At 52.1% G+C, this 16,769-nt stretch overlaps 1 protein-coding gene across 2 annotated transcripts in view; it reads left to right on the top strand.

The window, feature by feature from the left end:
• Positions 1–16,769, top strand: part of PRADC1 (protease associated domain containing 1) — a 186,413-nt gene that overhangs the window by 164,424 nt on the left and 5,220 nt on the right. The window contains exon 5 of one of the 2 annotated variants that reach the window (XR_011282318.1): positions 10,366–10,480. The exons of the other annotated variant lie outside the window; for it this stretch is intronic. The gene's annotated coding sequence lies outside the window, so the exon portion shown is untranslated. The remainder of the gene's footprint in view (positions 1–10,365; positions 10,481–16,769) is intronic. 2 annotated transcript variants of the gene reach the window in all.

Raw genomic sequence — 16,769 nt, 5'->3', positions numbered from 1 at the left:
GAAAACCTAACCTTGCCCTCCTTCTTAAAATGACAAATGTGTAAAAGGAATACAAAAAGAAAATAGTGTCTCAAAAAAATGTCAGAATGGCTTCAGTAACAAGTCCCTTTACCACGTTCAGCCGCACGGGGTCTAGAGAGTTTGTTAAGAAGGATAGGTGGATGGCACAGTTCTATCAGTCTTGCACACTTTGGCTTACTGGTACAATTCAACAGTTCAGGCTTGGGCTTCAAACCTCTGGTAGTTCAATCACTTCCTTAGGCTTTGTCTGCCTTGTCATCAATACCCCATTCACTTTCTCAATTTCTCACAGTTCTGCACAGGCTTCCCTCTGCCGGGCTCGAGTCTGTCGAGGCTTCCCTTCCCTAAATTTTTATCTTTGGTTTCTTTTCATTGTCGAAGACTTTCGAAACTACAAGGATTTCACATAGACCTATGCATGACCACTTCGACCTCCCATTCAACAATTCTTCAATTCACAATCTTCCTCATTTTGTAACACCAGTGCCTCTTGGTACTTGTAGTTCTTATTCTCTTTAGTTTTCCATCTTGGCATATTCAAAGTTCACATACTTCGCTTTCGTTTTATTCAACTTTCTTTCCTTATCGCGGTTACTTTCTTTCCTTTGGTTCCCGCTTTAATATCTTTCAAATCTCATAACCTATCAGAGACTTTCGAATGTGTGACTCCGCCTCGCAGGACCACTCTGTTACTTTGTATCCTTTCCTTTGAACAGTTGTCCTTTCCATTCACCTTTTATCGGCACACGCAAAACTAGTCACTTTGCTTTTAAAACAAACTGGACTTGTGTTGCCTCAGATAACTCACCGGCCATGTTAATTGTTTTTCTTTCATCTCATTCATGCAGCTCAAGGCCTCTACCAATGCCTCCTTTGCTCCTCCCTAGCTCTGCCGTTCACCCGGGAGGGTCGCAGGCCACTTTCCGGAAACTTGAAGGTTTCTTTCCTCTGCTCACTCGGTTTCGGTCTCGGAATGCTTACGGCTTCCCGAAAGCATGGAATTCTTGCCTGGCCTTCTATCGATCCTTTCCACTGCCCATCAGCCCGTTGGCCTTCCAACTTCCACAGCCTGGTTAGCATCAGCCCCGAAAGAGCCGTTCCTTCTCATTCCAAGCCTCATTCAAAGTATGCCTGTGTGCACCACCTTTTATCCTCACACGGAGTGTTAACCAGTGGCAGGTGTACATTGTTAAGACTATGTGCCTGACCTCATTAAAGGGACAGGGCCAATGCAAGTCAGTGGAGATAATCTTTCTGCCCTCATTCCTCCTCTTCCTCTGCGCAGTACTGTTGTCAAGATAAAGTGGGGAGGCATTATGGGAGTTTTAATTTCTCACAAAAAAGCAGGGGTAGGAGTTAGATGGGTTGTGGAAAAAAGGGGCATACCATGTTTCACCAGTGGGTGCTTCTCCCCCACTCTCCGAGGACCCCCCTACCCAGCTGATCCTCCCATGCCTGCCCACCCCCAGGGACGGAATCCCAAAGCGATGACCTTTCCCTGGCCAACTGAGTATGGGATCCCGGGGACTAGGTTTCTTCTGACACTGAATGAGCGTAAAGGCTTACCAATAGGGTTTGCCTACTTTGACTGTGTGTTCTTCTTTTTTTTTTTTTGAAAATACTTTATTGGTTTTTCAAAACATGTAACGAACAGCGCATTGGCGGAGCATTGTAGTATGTGTAATAACAAAAACGTCAACCTTAACATTCCCTTCCCACTCACTCCACCCCCCTCCCCCCGTGACCGCAGTTAAAGCCTCAGTCCTCAATAGGCTCGCGTGCCGAGCAGGGACTGCCAGGACTGTTCGGTGTGCTGTCCTGTGTCGCTGGACGGAGAAGTGGCTCTGTCAGCTCCACCCAGCGGAGAAGATCTGCACTGGAGTCTAGTTTTTGTACCTGGATTGCCATTTCCCAAGCCGCCGTCTCCGCGGCGATCCATCTCTTGAGATCATACCACCAAAGGGCCTCGCTGGGACCCCGTACGCTTTTCCAGCCCATGGTTATGCGCCTTTTAGCTGTTATGTAAATCAAGTCTAGTAGTCTATTTAGGGGCTTATCCTTGCTGCTTCGCCTGTATGTCCCCAATATGCAAGCTGCAGGTTCATGAGTTACCACTTCAATCCCGGCCAGCGCCACCCTTTCTTTCACCCGGGCCCAAAACCTTAGGACCGCGGGACAGCTCCAGAACATATGGGTCATTCCTGCCTGCGGGGCGTGGCACTTGGGACATGTCTGTGGCGAGGCCCCTTTAAACTTTGATATGACGTCGGGTGTAAGGTAGGCTCTGTTTGTGATGTATAGCTGTATTAATTGGAGGCGAGCATTCCTGGAAGTCTTTTTATGGTAGTGTGTTATTTTCTCCCATGTGTTGTCCTCAAATACAAGGCCCATTTCGCTCTCCCATCTCCTTTTACATTTTAGTTCATTCGTTGTCGTTGCCAGTAATAGGGCTTCGTATATTCTGGAGGTTTCGTGGCCTCCTTCGGCAGTGTCCAGCAGTGTTTCGATGGTTTCGTTCTCAGTGAATTGATTGTCTATCTCTGGCCATCTTTTCCTTAAGGCCAGTGTTACCGCCCTGTGGAGCAAGAACTGCCCGATGGGCAGGCCCGTCGACTCGCAGAGGTCGGGGAATGTCAAAAGTTCATGTTCGTGCATGAGGTCGCCCAGTACTGCCACCCCATAAGGCTCCCACACCGAGCGAGTTTCAGTGTGCCCCCAAGAGGGTTTCGCCATGACTGCTGCAATGGGGATCTGTGGGGAGTATGGGTCCCCCAGCCCCGCAGCTTTGCAGGCCCGCTTCCAGAGTTGGATTCCCAGCTTGGCCAGGTATGGGTGACGCTGTGGAGCCCCTTTCTCGACCCATAACAAGTCTCCGAGTAGCAGTCGCGGCAGAGCCGGTTGGAGAAGTCTGGTGTCAGTGGTGGTTTCATCAGCCATCCAGTGCGTTACGTGCTTCAGTTGGCTGGCCAGGTAATATAATTCGAAATTAGGGACTTTCAGTCCACCTTTCTCGTAGGGCCTTTGAAGGATATCAAGCGCCACCCTGTGCCTGCCCCCCTGCCACAGGAATCCTCTGCAGAGATTGTTTAGGTCTCTGAAGAAGGCTGAGGGGATGTTGTAGGGGACATTGGTAAAGCTGTGCAATAGGCGTGGGAGCGCTACCATTTTGAGGAGTCCTGCTCTTCCTGCCATAGAGAGAGGGAGTTTCCCCCAGAAAGCCATGGAGTTGGTGAGTGCATCCTTTGCTCTGACTGTGTTAAGGATATGTTCAGTGACTGGGCTACGGTGTATGATAATACCCAAGTATTTGAAGGATGTCACCTTCCACTGGAGAGCTAGTGGGGGCAGGGATCCGCACTCATTGCTATATAGTGCTGCGAGGGGGTAGAGACACGACTTGTCTTTGTTTATCTGGATGCCAGTATGTTTTTGGAAGCATTCTAGTGTCTCCAAGATGTAGGGCAGGAGGTGCTCAGGGTTATGTAGGTAGAGAAGAGTGTCATCCGCGTACATGGAGATAAGGTGTGTCACTCCATCTAGTATGATGCCTCCTCCACCGTATTCCTGCCGAATGTATGCGGCCACTGGCTCTGCAGCAATGATGTAAAGCATGGGGGATAGGGGACATCCCTGTCGTGTGCCTCTGTGGAGGGGCCATTTGCCAGAGTATGTCTTGTTGGTGCGCACTCTGGCCACGGGGTGGGTGTAAAGCAATTGGGTCCATTTAAGGAAAGCGGGTCCAATGCCCATCCTGACCATGGTGGCGTATAGCCATTCCCAATTAACCGAATCAAAGGCCTTGGTGGCGTCAAGTGATTCCACCGCGTATTTCTGGGTGTCTCGCTCAGTGCGGTATATGATGTGGTGCAACCTGCATATGTTTTCGGTAATAGAGCGTCCTGGTACATAGCCAGTTTGGTCATGGTGAATTAGCAGGGGGATAACTTTGCGTAGTCTATTGGCGAGGAGTGCCGACAGTATTTTGCAGTCGACATTTAGCATAGAGAGCGGTCTGTATGAACCACAATCAGTTCCATCTTTGCCGGGCTTCAGCAAGGGGATGATTGTTGCTTCCCTCATGGAGTCAGGGAGTGTGCCGCGTTCAAAGGCCTCATTGTATACTTGTGCCAGCAGTGGGGCAAGGGTCTCCTCATATGTCTTATAGAATTCCCCAGGAAGGCCATCCATGCCTGGCGCTTTCCCAGAGGGTAATGATCTAATGATTGCCTTAACTTCGTCTGGGGTGATCGGGTCTTCCAAAGCTACGGCCAACAGTGGGTCTAGCTTGGGTAACTCTATGCAATCTAGGGCGTCCTCGATCCCGGTAGCCTGCGAGGGCGGGGTTTTGGAGTACAGGTTCTGGTAGTACTCAGAGAAGACCATATTAATTTCTGCCTGGGTGTGCACCGTAGTGCCATCCGATCTAAGAATGTGGCAGATGGGGGTCCTAGGGGTTTCCCTCTTGTACAGCCAGGCCAAGAGTTTGCCGGGCTTGTCTCCCAGGGCGTGTGTCCTTTCAGTGTGTTTGGCGTAGCTTAATTTCCCCAGGGACTCCCAGTGCGTCAGACAGGCCTGTCTCTGTGTTATTATTTCCCGTACATGCTCAGGAGTCGGATCTGCCTTGTTCTCCAGCTCCCCCAGCTTTCTTTCAGCTTCCGCCAGAGCATTTGTAATGGCCCTTTGAGCCCCCCCTACTGCAGCTAGCATGTCCCCTCTCATAACCACCTTATACGCCTCCCATGCGGTGCCGATGCACTCTACACTGCCTAGGTTGTTTAGCCAGTATTCATCTGTGCTGTCTTGTACGTGATCCCTGAAGGCCCGTCCAGCAGTGCCTCTGCTCGCAGTCTCCACGTGGGAACCGGGGGCCTGGGCGGGTACACCTCCCAAGTGACCGACAGGGGTGAGTGGTCTGATAATACTCTGGGTAAGTATTGAGCCTCGCTGAAAGTTGCTTGCTGCTCCTGACTGACCAGCATGTAGTCCAACCTAGTGTGGACGCTATGTGGCGGGGAGAAGAAGGAATACTCCCGTTTCTCCGGACTCAGTTCCCTCCACAGATCGCATAGCGACAACTGCGAAATCAGTTTGGATAGTATCTTGGCTGGGGGGGACGGGCGGGAGTGTTTGGTGTCAGACCTATCTTTGAGGGGGTCTAAGGTGCAGTTGTGGTCCCCACCCCATATCAGAATGCTATTTGCGTAGGGGCCCAGTCTAGAGCACAGGGAGTGGAAGAAGGTCGTGGCGTCATGGTTAGGTGCGTAAGTGCTAATCAGGCATAGGTCTTTTCCCTCCATGGTACCCTGCACTAGGGCCATCCTGCCCTCGTCATCCGTCTTGGTGTCCGTGACTTTAAAGGGGACTGTCGGATTAATCCACACCAGGACCCCCCTAGCATATGAGGAGTAGGCGGATCGCACCAAGGTCCCCGGCAGGTTTTGGCTAGCGCTGCCAGTTTTGCCTCCGTTAGGTGTGTCTCCTGAAGCATGGCGATCCCTATCTTGCATCGTCGCAGGTATGCCTGGATCCTTCGTTGTTTCACATAGCTATTCATGCCTCTGACGTTCCACGTCATCACTTTTATTCTCTCAGCCATAGTCATGGTGGTGTTCTCTCACCCGCCCAGGTTTTGGTCGGGGTCCCGTTAGAGGTGCTGTAGTATTGAGGGAGTCCTGCGGTCTCGGTATTCCAACTTTAGGGTTCCCAACTAGGGTGCGGGTTTCCGGCTCCCCTTTCCCTAAGAAAAAACTTCCCCAACTAATAACTGGTCTGACAAGATACTCCTCGTCGTGACTGTCCCGTTTCCGCTCCTTAGGACCAGGCATGGTCTTCGGGTGCCCTACGGGCGGGTGAACGTACCCTGAAAAACGGAAAAAAAACAAGCTCCTGCGGGGTTGAGGGAGCTGAAACTTCGGTGTTCCGCGTGATAGGATCCTTTCAGCTGCTCTTGGGGTTAGTTTACTATGTTCTTATGGTGTGATACGATACAGCAGTCTCTGGTAGGCATGTTAGTGCGGTTTGCGCCTCTTGGCTTCGATGTCTGGTAATTGCTGCTCGTCCATCCAGTCTCGGGCTTGTTCCGGCGTGTCGAATAGGTGGGCTCTGTTCTTGTGTATTACTTTTAGCCTTGCCGGGTACAGGAGCATGTATTTCAAACCAGCGGCCTTCAACCTGGCTTTGATGTGACTGAACTGGGCTCTGTTCATCTGCACTCGAAAGGTGTAGTCGGGGTAAATTGCAATCTTGGACGAATTTCTCAGTATCTGGCCCCCTGACCGAGAGTACGCCAGGACCACCTCGCGGTCTCTGTAGTTTAATACTTTTGCTATCATAGGCCTGGGTGGGCCTCCTGGCGGGGGCCTCCTGGCAAGTGACCTATGAGCCCTTTCGATGGAGAACCCCTGCGATAGTTTCTCCGCGCCTATCTCCTGCAGTAGGAGGTTCTCCACGTAGTTGGTGGGGTCCGAGCCTTCGATGCCTTCCGGCAATCCAAGCAGCCGGATGTTGTTCCGGTGGGCCCTTCCTTCGGCCCCCTCCATCCTGTCCTCCAGATTCTTGACCGTTTGCTGGAGGCCTTCCATGTCGTGCAGAAGCTGGATATTCGCTTCAGTGTTCTCACGTACTTGGGTCTCAAGCGCGTCAGTTCTACCAGCCAGGGAGCGGACGTCCTGGCGAAGGAGTCCCAGATCTATGGCCACAGCGTCGATTTTATTCACCATAGTTGTTTGGATTAACGTGATGGCCTCCAAGAGTTGGGAGTTGGTGGGTTCAGACTTCGCTAGTGTAGGGCTTATGTCTCTGGCGGCGGTAGCCATGGTTGGGCACTCAGGGCTGGGGGGCTCAGGGGCTGTGTAAGCGTCCAGGGTGGTCTGCCGCTGCTTAGACCTGGCCCCTCTCCCCGTAGACTTATCCAAGCTGGACATCCTCCCAGCTCAGCGGGTATCAAGTGCTGCAATCGGGTGTCCCGGCCAGGGCACTTTAGTCGTGGCCCCTGTGGAAATAGCCCACCCGCGGTTCTCCCAGCACACTATAGTCCGCACTCCGGGCCCCCCAGCGGGGTGTCAAGCTCTCTGGCGCCGGTCCCCCAGGGCCTCCGGGCTCCGCAAGGTGCAACAGGTCTAAGAATACGGCAGAGAGGCACGACCCGCTGGGTGCAAATTGGTGGGCCCCGAGTGGTGGTTCGCAGGGAGTCCAACCCCAGGGGTCGCTCAATCGCGGGCCGTGCTATGCAGTTAGGCCCCCACACGCTCCGCCAGGCAGGGGCCGTTCTTCAGCCTATGGTTGCGGCTTCTCTCGGTCCTCAGTAAAGAGAGTTTACCTGCCGCCACAACCCACTTCCAGGGCGCAGGGAGTCGGGGCCGTGATGTAATTCGGGCGGGGCAGATGGCGCACGCAGCTCCCGTGGTGCGCCAACCGGGGGCAGCGCGAGGTGGCCGGCGCTCGCACCCGATATGGTGCGCGATCCCCAGGCCCCGCTTCCGGCACTCCTATCCCCTCGTGGGAGGGTCCGGCTGGTCCTCGATCGCTTTCGGTCCCCGCAGCGGGGCAGGCAGGCACCCTCGGCCTCACCGGTCGCCTTCACGTCCTCGCGTCCGGAACACTCCCCGGCTTGTCGTCAGGGTTGCCTCTGAGGGGCCAGCAGGGGTACCACCCTCGCCCGTTCCACCCGGCAGCGTAGGGCGGCCTTCTCCTGGGGTACTAGGCAGACGCCGGGCTCTCCGGGCTCAGCAAATGGAGGCCGCCATCTTGGCTACTTGCATCGTAGATACGCGGTCTTCCCGACGCGGCGTCCGGGCTTCCGCCCTCGGATGTAGGGAGTCCGGGAGGCTCCCGCCGCTGCCAGCAGCTCTCGGGGAGGTTTGCAGGTGCTAGAGGCGGCTTAAAAGCAGGAAAAACAGCTTATCGATGGTTCGTCATGCGGAGCTTACCGAAGTCGTGTCCGCACTACATGGCGGTTGGCCACGCCCCCCCGACTGTGTGTTCTTCTTAAAGTGTACCATTGGGTTTTGCTTTCCCTGATCTGCTTCAGTGCATTCTTAAAACAGTCTTGGAGTTAATACTTGCCTTGGAGTTGCTTGTAGACCCTGTGAAAAGTATACGTGTCCTTACTTAAACTGACTGAATTACTGATTGCCTTTCTTAAAGTCTGCTAAGAGTTCTAAACCTTAGAACTGTATTGTACACCTCTGAAGGTATCATTGGTTCAACTGTCTATTTTTGTATTAGACATAGGGTGAAATTTATATACCAATTGGTTCTACTGACCTGGAATAACTGTTGCTCTTCTTAAACCGTAATTGGGTGTTCCTTTCCCTGAATTGCTTTAGTGAACTTCTAAAATAGTTTGTTAGGTTCTTATTTGTCCATGAGTAGCTTAGGGCCCCTCTAGAAAGTATACAAGTTAAGTTACTCCTTCTGAACTGTGTTCTAAAGAGTAACATTGGTGTGTAACTGAAGCCATTCATAATAGAACAAGGTTACATATGTTGCAGCATATACTTGTTACAGTGTTGGTCTAATTAAGTGATTCTATAAGTGGATAACACTGTATATTCTGACCAATAGGGTCTGCTACCATTGAATTGCTTATGGTATTCTAAAAGCCGAACTACTAAGGCTTTACTCCCCAAGAATAGCTTAATGCCATTATGAATGTGTTACACTAGGTTTGACTCGCCTTGAACTGCTGATTGCTATTCTTAATAAGGTTAAACTTTGGTTTGTATACGATAAGTATTGAGTTGGTTTTTATAATTGTGTTCATATGATATGTGATAGTACTTTCCTTTCCCAATAAATATTGGCCTACATGTATTTTTAATAAAGCATTATTTTTACAATACATAGTGTTTCAGTGTTTCTTTGGACTATATGTATGCTACCATTTCTTTGCACCAAGCTACAGGCCTCTCCCCTCCTAAAATAAGCCTGGCTGCTCTGTCTGCAACTACCAAATGGTGGTACAGCCTTCCATATTTGGAAGAGTAAGAAGAGAGGCACTACACCTCAGTAGCACACGGGAGTGGGAGGTCATGCTCTTGAGACAATCTAGATCCAGGCCTTCTGTGCAATATTTGCTGGTAGGGATATGGATGTGGACAGCAGTGTGGATTGCATTATTTGTGCTGGTTGCCATCATTCTCCATACGCTCCCCTCTTACCCAAAAATGATCCTTCTCCTGTCATCTGTACCACTGCTATGCCAACACTCCCAGTGGAAGGCTGAAACACAAAGAAAATACTATTTATCGGAGGGTGCAAACTCAAAGTGTGAGTTGCACAATGGCCCTCTGCTGCTTTTCATTGGGTCAATGCCTAGTAGCAGGGCGTAAGACTGGGAGCTAAAAGCATTATTGCCTATTCATGCAGAGGAAATACTGTTAGTCGTATGCCCCAAGTCTGCATATTTCCCACAGGAATGGAAAGTAATGCTTAATCATAATTTATTGCATATTTTAGAATTCCCACAATCTACAGCTGTGATGCTGTGGGATTTCTAAAATATTTGGTTGATTTTAGGAACTGAGCTAAGCTGTTGGAGTTTGGGAGGGCGAAAGATAAGCTTGTTGAACAATCAGTTGCATATAGAAATACTGACAATTTAAGATTAATGTTTGGTTTCCTGTGTGTTTTGATAGGAAAAAATGTCTTTAATATACAAATCGAGGCAGAAAAGCATGGGTAAGTTCTCTGAAACTGCTGCAACACTATAAAGTGAACTAAAAGTATTCAAGCCCCATAGTGGTTTACTGTCAATGTTAAGGGTACATGATCTGGCTTGCTCTGAACGAGATGATGTGCGGTCTTGACTGTGTTATGCCGCTCTGGAATGAGGTCTTTGTTGTAATTTTAGCTGATGAGCAGAGATTGTCATCAAGAGTTTGTGCCATTGGCTTACTGTTAAGATGGATTTCTAGAATCTGGACAAGAGGGCAGATTGTAGGAGGCCACCCTAGTTATAGCGAACAGCAAGCTCTGAGAGGTTAGCCAAAGCACAATCAAGGTAGGGTGGAGAGCGGTTAAGGCTTAGTCTCAGTAGAGTGTGAGTGTGGTCAGGGGCCTCCAATTAGCTCACACAGTCTGACACACAATAATTCAATTTAGACAGTCAAGTACAAAAATAGGTATTTATTATATCATAAAGCCTGCGCAGGCCAAGGGTGCAGTGTTGTGCTCTGCAGGTCCGCAGAGCACGCTGCCCGATCGGCGTTCATATCTACGCCACACTCGACATGATAAAACCTACGCACTGACCCTCTGTAGCAAATGCGGTGCCTCAGATCTCGCTCGCTACGTTACCCCAACAGAACCCGTTCACCTTGCATTTGTAACATCCGCACACAGGTCCCAGGCCACAGCCAGCCCCGCATTGAAGCCCACGTAACCATGGAAACCTTCATACAGCATGGCTATTGGACATCCTATTCCACCGCTGCAGCAACTTGCCCCCAGGCAGAAGGTAAGCCTGTTGTACCAACAGTTACTGTTGGTATCTACTCGACTGTGCACGATGGTCCCACACCCTCCCACCCCCTGCCCTACAAGCCTCCAACCGTCCAGCATCACTCCTGGTTTTGTTAGAAGCCACCCATTCCCTGTGGGTACCCGTGCCACACTGTATCCCTTGTAGGAACCCAGGGTTGCACCGAACAGGCCGAGTATGCATGTGCTTAATGTGATTCCAGTTGCGCGCTGACCCAGCATTAACTAAGGCTGCCCCTTCGAGAGATCCGCCCACCTCTACAGCGTCTCAAAATACGGCTGTTTCTCCCTCCAGGCCCCATAGCGTCTCCACCCCCACCACAACGCCCATGCAGCACTCCCAGACCAGTCCCATTGAGGCATGCAAGCACCAGTTGCGCACCGCCCAGCATTAGCCCCGAACAAGCCCATCCACAGAGATATATCACCCACATTACTTTTAACGGACCCTCCAATGTGCACCCTCCCACTATGCCACCTAAGCGCATACAACACTACGTGAGCTCTAACCTACCACCACCACCTCCTCACACAAGGCTCGCTGTGCCCCTGGTTCATTCCTTCAAGCCAGCCTCACCAACCCTAGGGTTCTGCATAGATCCATGCCTGCTCAATCCTCGCTTCCCCTTTGCGAATGCCCCCAGCGTGCTACAGCATTGCGCAATAGATACACCTGGAAAGGACAACCACAAGCCCTACGCTCAGACGACTCTAGCCTTGTGCTGTGTATAACACATGCCTGCAAGTCACCTGAATTAACTATTCCACCTTGTGTTGTGTATAACACATGCCTGCAAGTCACCTGAATTAACTATTCCACCTTGTGTTGTGTATAACTCATGCCTACAAATCACCTGAACTGAAAATGCATTGTGCCATGCATAACTTAGGCCTGCAACTCACCTGAATAGACTTTCCAGCCTTGTTCCGTGTATAACTTATTGCTGTAACTCACCAGCCTTATGCTATGCACAACGTATGCCTGTAACTCACCTGAATTGACGTTTCCAGCCTCGTGCTGTGCATTACTTATGCCTGCAACTCCCTTGAATTGACCATGACAGCCTTGTGCTGTGTAACTTTGCATGCATCTCACTTGAATTGACTATTCCAGCCCTGTGCGGTGGATTATTCCTGTCTAATGAAAAGCACTGCGAGTAACATGTTTGTAAGAGCGCCTTGAAGCGCTGTTACAAACATGCGCTGTTACAACCCAGAGGGTTTAGTGTGCTTTATAAATGCAAAAATAAATAAAATAAACCTTCGGAACACACTGGAAAAATAATGTAACAGGTAGTAGTATCGCACAACACTGATATAAATATATATATTCACCATAGGTTCAAATATACATCAAATCACTTCGACAGAAAAGCAGGTAAGTATTATAGATGCAGTAAATAATGGAACCAGATCACCAGACAATCCCCTAACTTAAGAAGTCCAAACACTAAGAAAGAGAATGGGGCCTTGTACCCAAATGTTACAGGAACCACAATGTTTCTCACCAGAATGGTGTCTGTGTAGTTGGGATTCATTAGGCTGGTGTTGGTGATAGTTTTAAAGTTCTACAACTATTTTACTAGTGGTGTGTAAGTGTCTTCCTTTCTTCAAGCACTACCCTAGGGCAGGATACTCGGCCCAGGTTCGTCGGCCAAAAGGTGAAGGGAGTGGAGTGGAGTGGAGTGGAGTGGAGTGGAGGAAGTAGACAAATAACTTGTTCCCAATGTTATCCCAGGGGGGGGGCAGGCCCACTGCATTTACTTAACCCCCCTGACTCTGATTTTCCCAGATTACTTAGTGGATCATCTGAGGGCTCGACCATCTGCTGTTTATTCTAGTGAGAGGTGTTGGTTTGAGTATTCTTCCGGTTGACTGGAAATGCAAGATGCAACCTTTTATGGAGAAGAAATGCGGCATCCACTATTGCAGACTGCTTCAGGACACTTCACAGGTTGGAGGAAGGCGAGTTCCAGCAATGGTCTCCACACATAGGTGACGACTGGTTTCCTTCCAGTCGCGGTCACAGCAGCTGTTCCAGGACAGGTTCCCTTGATGGTGGAAAGCTGAAATTCAGGGAGAAGGCTACTAGTGGCACAAGCTGGCGAACACTGAAGTTTCCGTCTCGAACGGCGACGCTTCTGGCGAGGTAGCCAGCGAGATTACTGGTCTGTCCACTGGGCAGTGCTGCAACACTACCGAAGGCTCTGAAGGGCTGGATCCCCGTGAAGGCTTTGACACTAGTTGCTCTTCAAGGGACCTTGGCTTCAATGAAGATCTGAAGAAATGGCTGCAAGAGCCCTCTTCATATAAAAAATCTCGAGCTGGGAGAGTGCCCAAGCTCACTAATGGTAAGGATCTGCCCCATTGAAATGGCCAGTAGTCATCCAATCGGGGACAACTACTGGTTTCACATTTGTCCCACACCCAGACTGTCTGGCAACAAGGATGTGGACTGGGACTACACAGTTCAACCCCCTTCCTGGGGCAGACAGACTGCCACCCCACCCCACACCTCACCGCCCTAGCCCATGAAAGCTGCAGCTTTCCCGGGCAAGTGTGACCTTTTTATAAGGACTTTCCTGACCTGAGAGGGCACGAAGAAGGCAAACTACAATATGGCCAAAGAACACGCTAAAATCTTGTTGCATGCCCATTTGACGGCACTAACCACATTTAGTAACCATACGTGGTAAACGTGAATCTGCACACCATAAAATAATGCAAAAACTGTAAAATGTATCTTTTACCACCAGCTTATCTTTAGGTACATATAAAAGTAACAAAAAGCTAGGGTGATACAAAAAGAATCTTCACTGCACTGCAAGGTGCAGTGTGCAATGTAAGAAAGTACACAAATTATGAAGGGAAGCAGTTTCCCAGTACTGATAATTTGAAGGATTGATCGGTATCCTCATAACAGTGAGGAAAAAGCAAGGGAAGTGAGGCTGAAGGCTTTAAATATCAGGACACGATAAAAACATACCAAAATCAATGGGGTCCCATAGAAAACTATGGAGGGAAAGTTTGCAAAAATAAAATCGAACACTTACTAGCTGTAGGCAGTTTTATAATTAACCAGTTTAATGTGCACCTATGAATAACTTGCTTCTCCAGCATGGGGTCTGGCATGGATTCACATGCTCATGAATATTCCCCGTCATCAGGCTGGGAATCCTCGGTAAAGAAAAAACCAGTATCAGTTTCGTTTCTGATCTGTCTTTCGTAGTAATAACCAATCACTGGTCTCTGCGTCATACTGACCACAGCCAATGACTGCCCTCTACCTAAGCACCGCCTCTGGCAGCCATCTTCAGATTTTTACCGCACGTTCATGTGTTGGGATCCTCGTGCTATTGCTCTCGAGCGTTAGTGCTATTTTTTCGCGCTTTTTACAAAAAACTTCGATTCTTTCGGTCAAAAGAGCCTCAAGCTCCACCGATCCTACATCCGATCAACGGGGACCCGTGTCGGATTCATCTGTGCCCCTCAAGGGTGAAGATTTCGTCGAGCTACACTTCGGAGGACTCCAGAAGCTTCTCAGGCCCTGTCTCGGAGATGGCCCAGGAGAAGGGAAGCTCGACGCCCGGAAAGCTGTTCAGGGTCTGCCCTGGATGCCAGCTGCAGAACGTCTTCAAGGAGGACGAACACTCTTTCTGCCTTTACTGCCTTCATGAGGACAAGACGCACGTGGAGAAGGACTGTGCGTTTTGCGGCAACATGTCGGAACGGACCATGAAGGACCGCCATCAACGTCTCGCCAACTGGCTGGAGGGTAAGAGCCCGTCTGGCGAGAAGAAGAAGAAATCCGAGCGGTCTTCTAAGACCTTTGAGGGCGCCCCGGCGACGGGGGCCCAACATAAGGCCAAGCACCGCGAGTCCGCTGGCACCGGGAGCGCCGAACGGTCGGGCTCTGCGGGCGCCAGGCAGGGCGCACCCTCCCCGGCACCATCAACCACGAGCCAACGCTCTGGGTCGGGTAAGAGGAAGGCCGAGCACCCGGCGAAGCTCCTGGAGAGGCCCCGGTCGAGCTCTAAGGCAGAGGAGGAGCGTGGCAGTGCCCCCTCCCTCAAGGATAAGGCGGTGAGCGCACCTAAGGTGGTGAAGGCCTTGATCCATCCGGCCAAGCCCTCTATCGAAACGGTCGCGGCGGCCCTGGCTCAGCCTGTGGTGGCTGCACCAGTGGTGGCGACCTCAGGGCCCAGAATCTCCCTGCCTCCTCGGAGGGAGTCTTCCTTTGTGCCCATCGATAGGACCCCCGTGAAACCCTCCGTGGGGAAGAAGAAGGGGGGGCAGGGCGTCGTCGTAGAGTCGGCCTCAACCTCAGAAGAGGAACTGATCGAGGTCTTAAGCCACGGCCTAGGCGTGGAAGAAGGCCAGCCCGTCGGAATGGACCCCGACGCAGGTGACGACGACGACATCGTCGAGGATACCGACGGGGCCCCTGCTCGCCCGTCGGATTCCCCTCTGCCAGCGCCGCAAGACAACTCGGCGGCCATTTTGTTGGCCATACAGTCCTTATGCTCCGAGATAAGGACGAGGCTACCGTTACCGACGGAGGAACCTCTCCCGTCGGGGGATCCAGAACCGGGACCTTCTGGTGTTCCCCCTACCAAGAAAAGAAGGATCCATCCACCACCTCCTTTTCAACCGTCGCGCCCCTTCCAGCCCTCCTCCCCGTCCACCCGAGGGGATGATACGGGGACTGACACGGCAGCGACGGGTACGGACGACGAGGCATACGACGAGGATTTTCCGTCGTCGCCTCCCACCAGGGCCTCTCCGCCCGACGAGATCGGATCTTTCCACTCCATGATCTCCAGGGCTTCCGAGCTTTTCCAACTCTGCCCTGAGGAGAAGAAAAAGGAAGGCTTCCTTTATCAGCGGCGCGAGGCCAAGAGGAAGACGGTCCTCGCAGTGCCTCTGTTGGACGACATTTGGGATGAGGGCCTTTCCCTCCTCAAGAACCCTTCCACGACGCCAGCTAGAAGAGACCGGTACGAGAAAAAGTACCGGGTCCCGGACACGGCCCCCCTATGCCTCCGGGCGCAGCCTACCCCGGACTCCGTCGTCTCCGCGGCAGCCAGGAAGAAAGCGGGGGGGGGGTGCGGCCTCCACATCGACTTCCCCGCCGGACGGCGAGGGAAAGAAATTGGAGGCCATCAAGGCGGATACTGAGACGGCCCGGGCCCTTGGAGTCCTGCAACGACGGACGCCCTTTCGGAGCGGCGGAGGCAAGGGCGCCTCCAAAGGTTCCGGCGGCGGTTTCGCTTCCTACCGTCAAGCGGCCCGCTCGTCGTCGCAAGAGGCCTACAGAGGACGAGGCAAGTCTAGCGGACCCCGCCGTCGTCGCCAAGGAGGTCAAGGCGGCAAGGCCGCGTCCAAGCAGGATTGAACCGGCCTTGGGGTCGAGCCCCCACCGAAGCACCCCGGTGGGAGGCCGGCTGGCGGGCTTCGTCAGCGTGTGGGAGTCCATCTCCACCGACCGTTGGGTGCTGGACGCCCTGGCCCGGGGCCACGCGCTCGAGTTTCAAAGAAGGTGCCCGCGCGTCCCCCCCGTGGCCAGGAAAGAACTTCACGTCCCTCAACTTCTCCTGGAGGTAAAGGCGATGCTCAGAAAGGGCGCCATCGAACTCGTCCCAAAGAGGCTTCGGGGCTCCGGAGTCTACTCGAGATACTTCCTCGTGAAGAAGAAGACGGGAGGATGGCGCCCCATCCTGGACCTGCGACGTCTGAACAAGTTCATCAAGGCGCAGAAGTTCCGGATGGTCACCCTCCAGCACGTCCTGGGTCAGCTGGAGGAAGGAGACTTCCTATCGTCATTGGATTTGGAGGATGCCTACTTCCACATTCCCATCCTAAAGGGGCACCGCAAATTCCTCAGATTCGTGGTCCAAGGGCGTCATTACCAGTTCAAAGCCCTTCCCTTCGGACTACGGTCGGCACCCAGGGTATTCACCAAGTGCCTTGCACCGGTGGCGGCGCAGCTGCGCCGCGAGGGGATCCACGTCTACCCCTACCTGGACGACTGGCTCATCCGCGCCAAGACGAGGGAGCTCGCCGTGGTCCACACGGCAAGGACCGTCCAACTCCTCACGGACCTGGTATTCTCCGTGAACTACGCCAAATCCCACCTGGTGCCCGCGCAAGTCGCACTGTTTCTGGGAGCGAGGCTCGACACAGTGTCCCTTCTGGCCTCCCCGTCGGAGGAGAGGACCAGGACCATCTTGGGCAAGGTGCAACGGATGTTGGTGGCCGACGCGGCC

This window comes from Ambystoma mexicanum, chromosome 6q, assembly GCF_040938575.1.
Source record: "Ambystoma mexicanum isolate Mex_15411 chromosome 6q, UKY_AmexF1_1, whole genome shotgun sequence".
Lineage (NCBI taxonomy): Eukaryota > Metazoa > Chordata > Amphibia > Caudata > Ambystomatidae > Ambystoma > Ambystoma mexicanum.
This window is presented reverse-complemented; position numbering and strand designations above follow the sequence as displayed.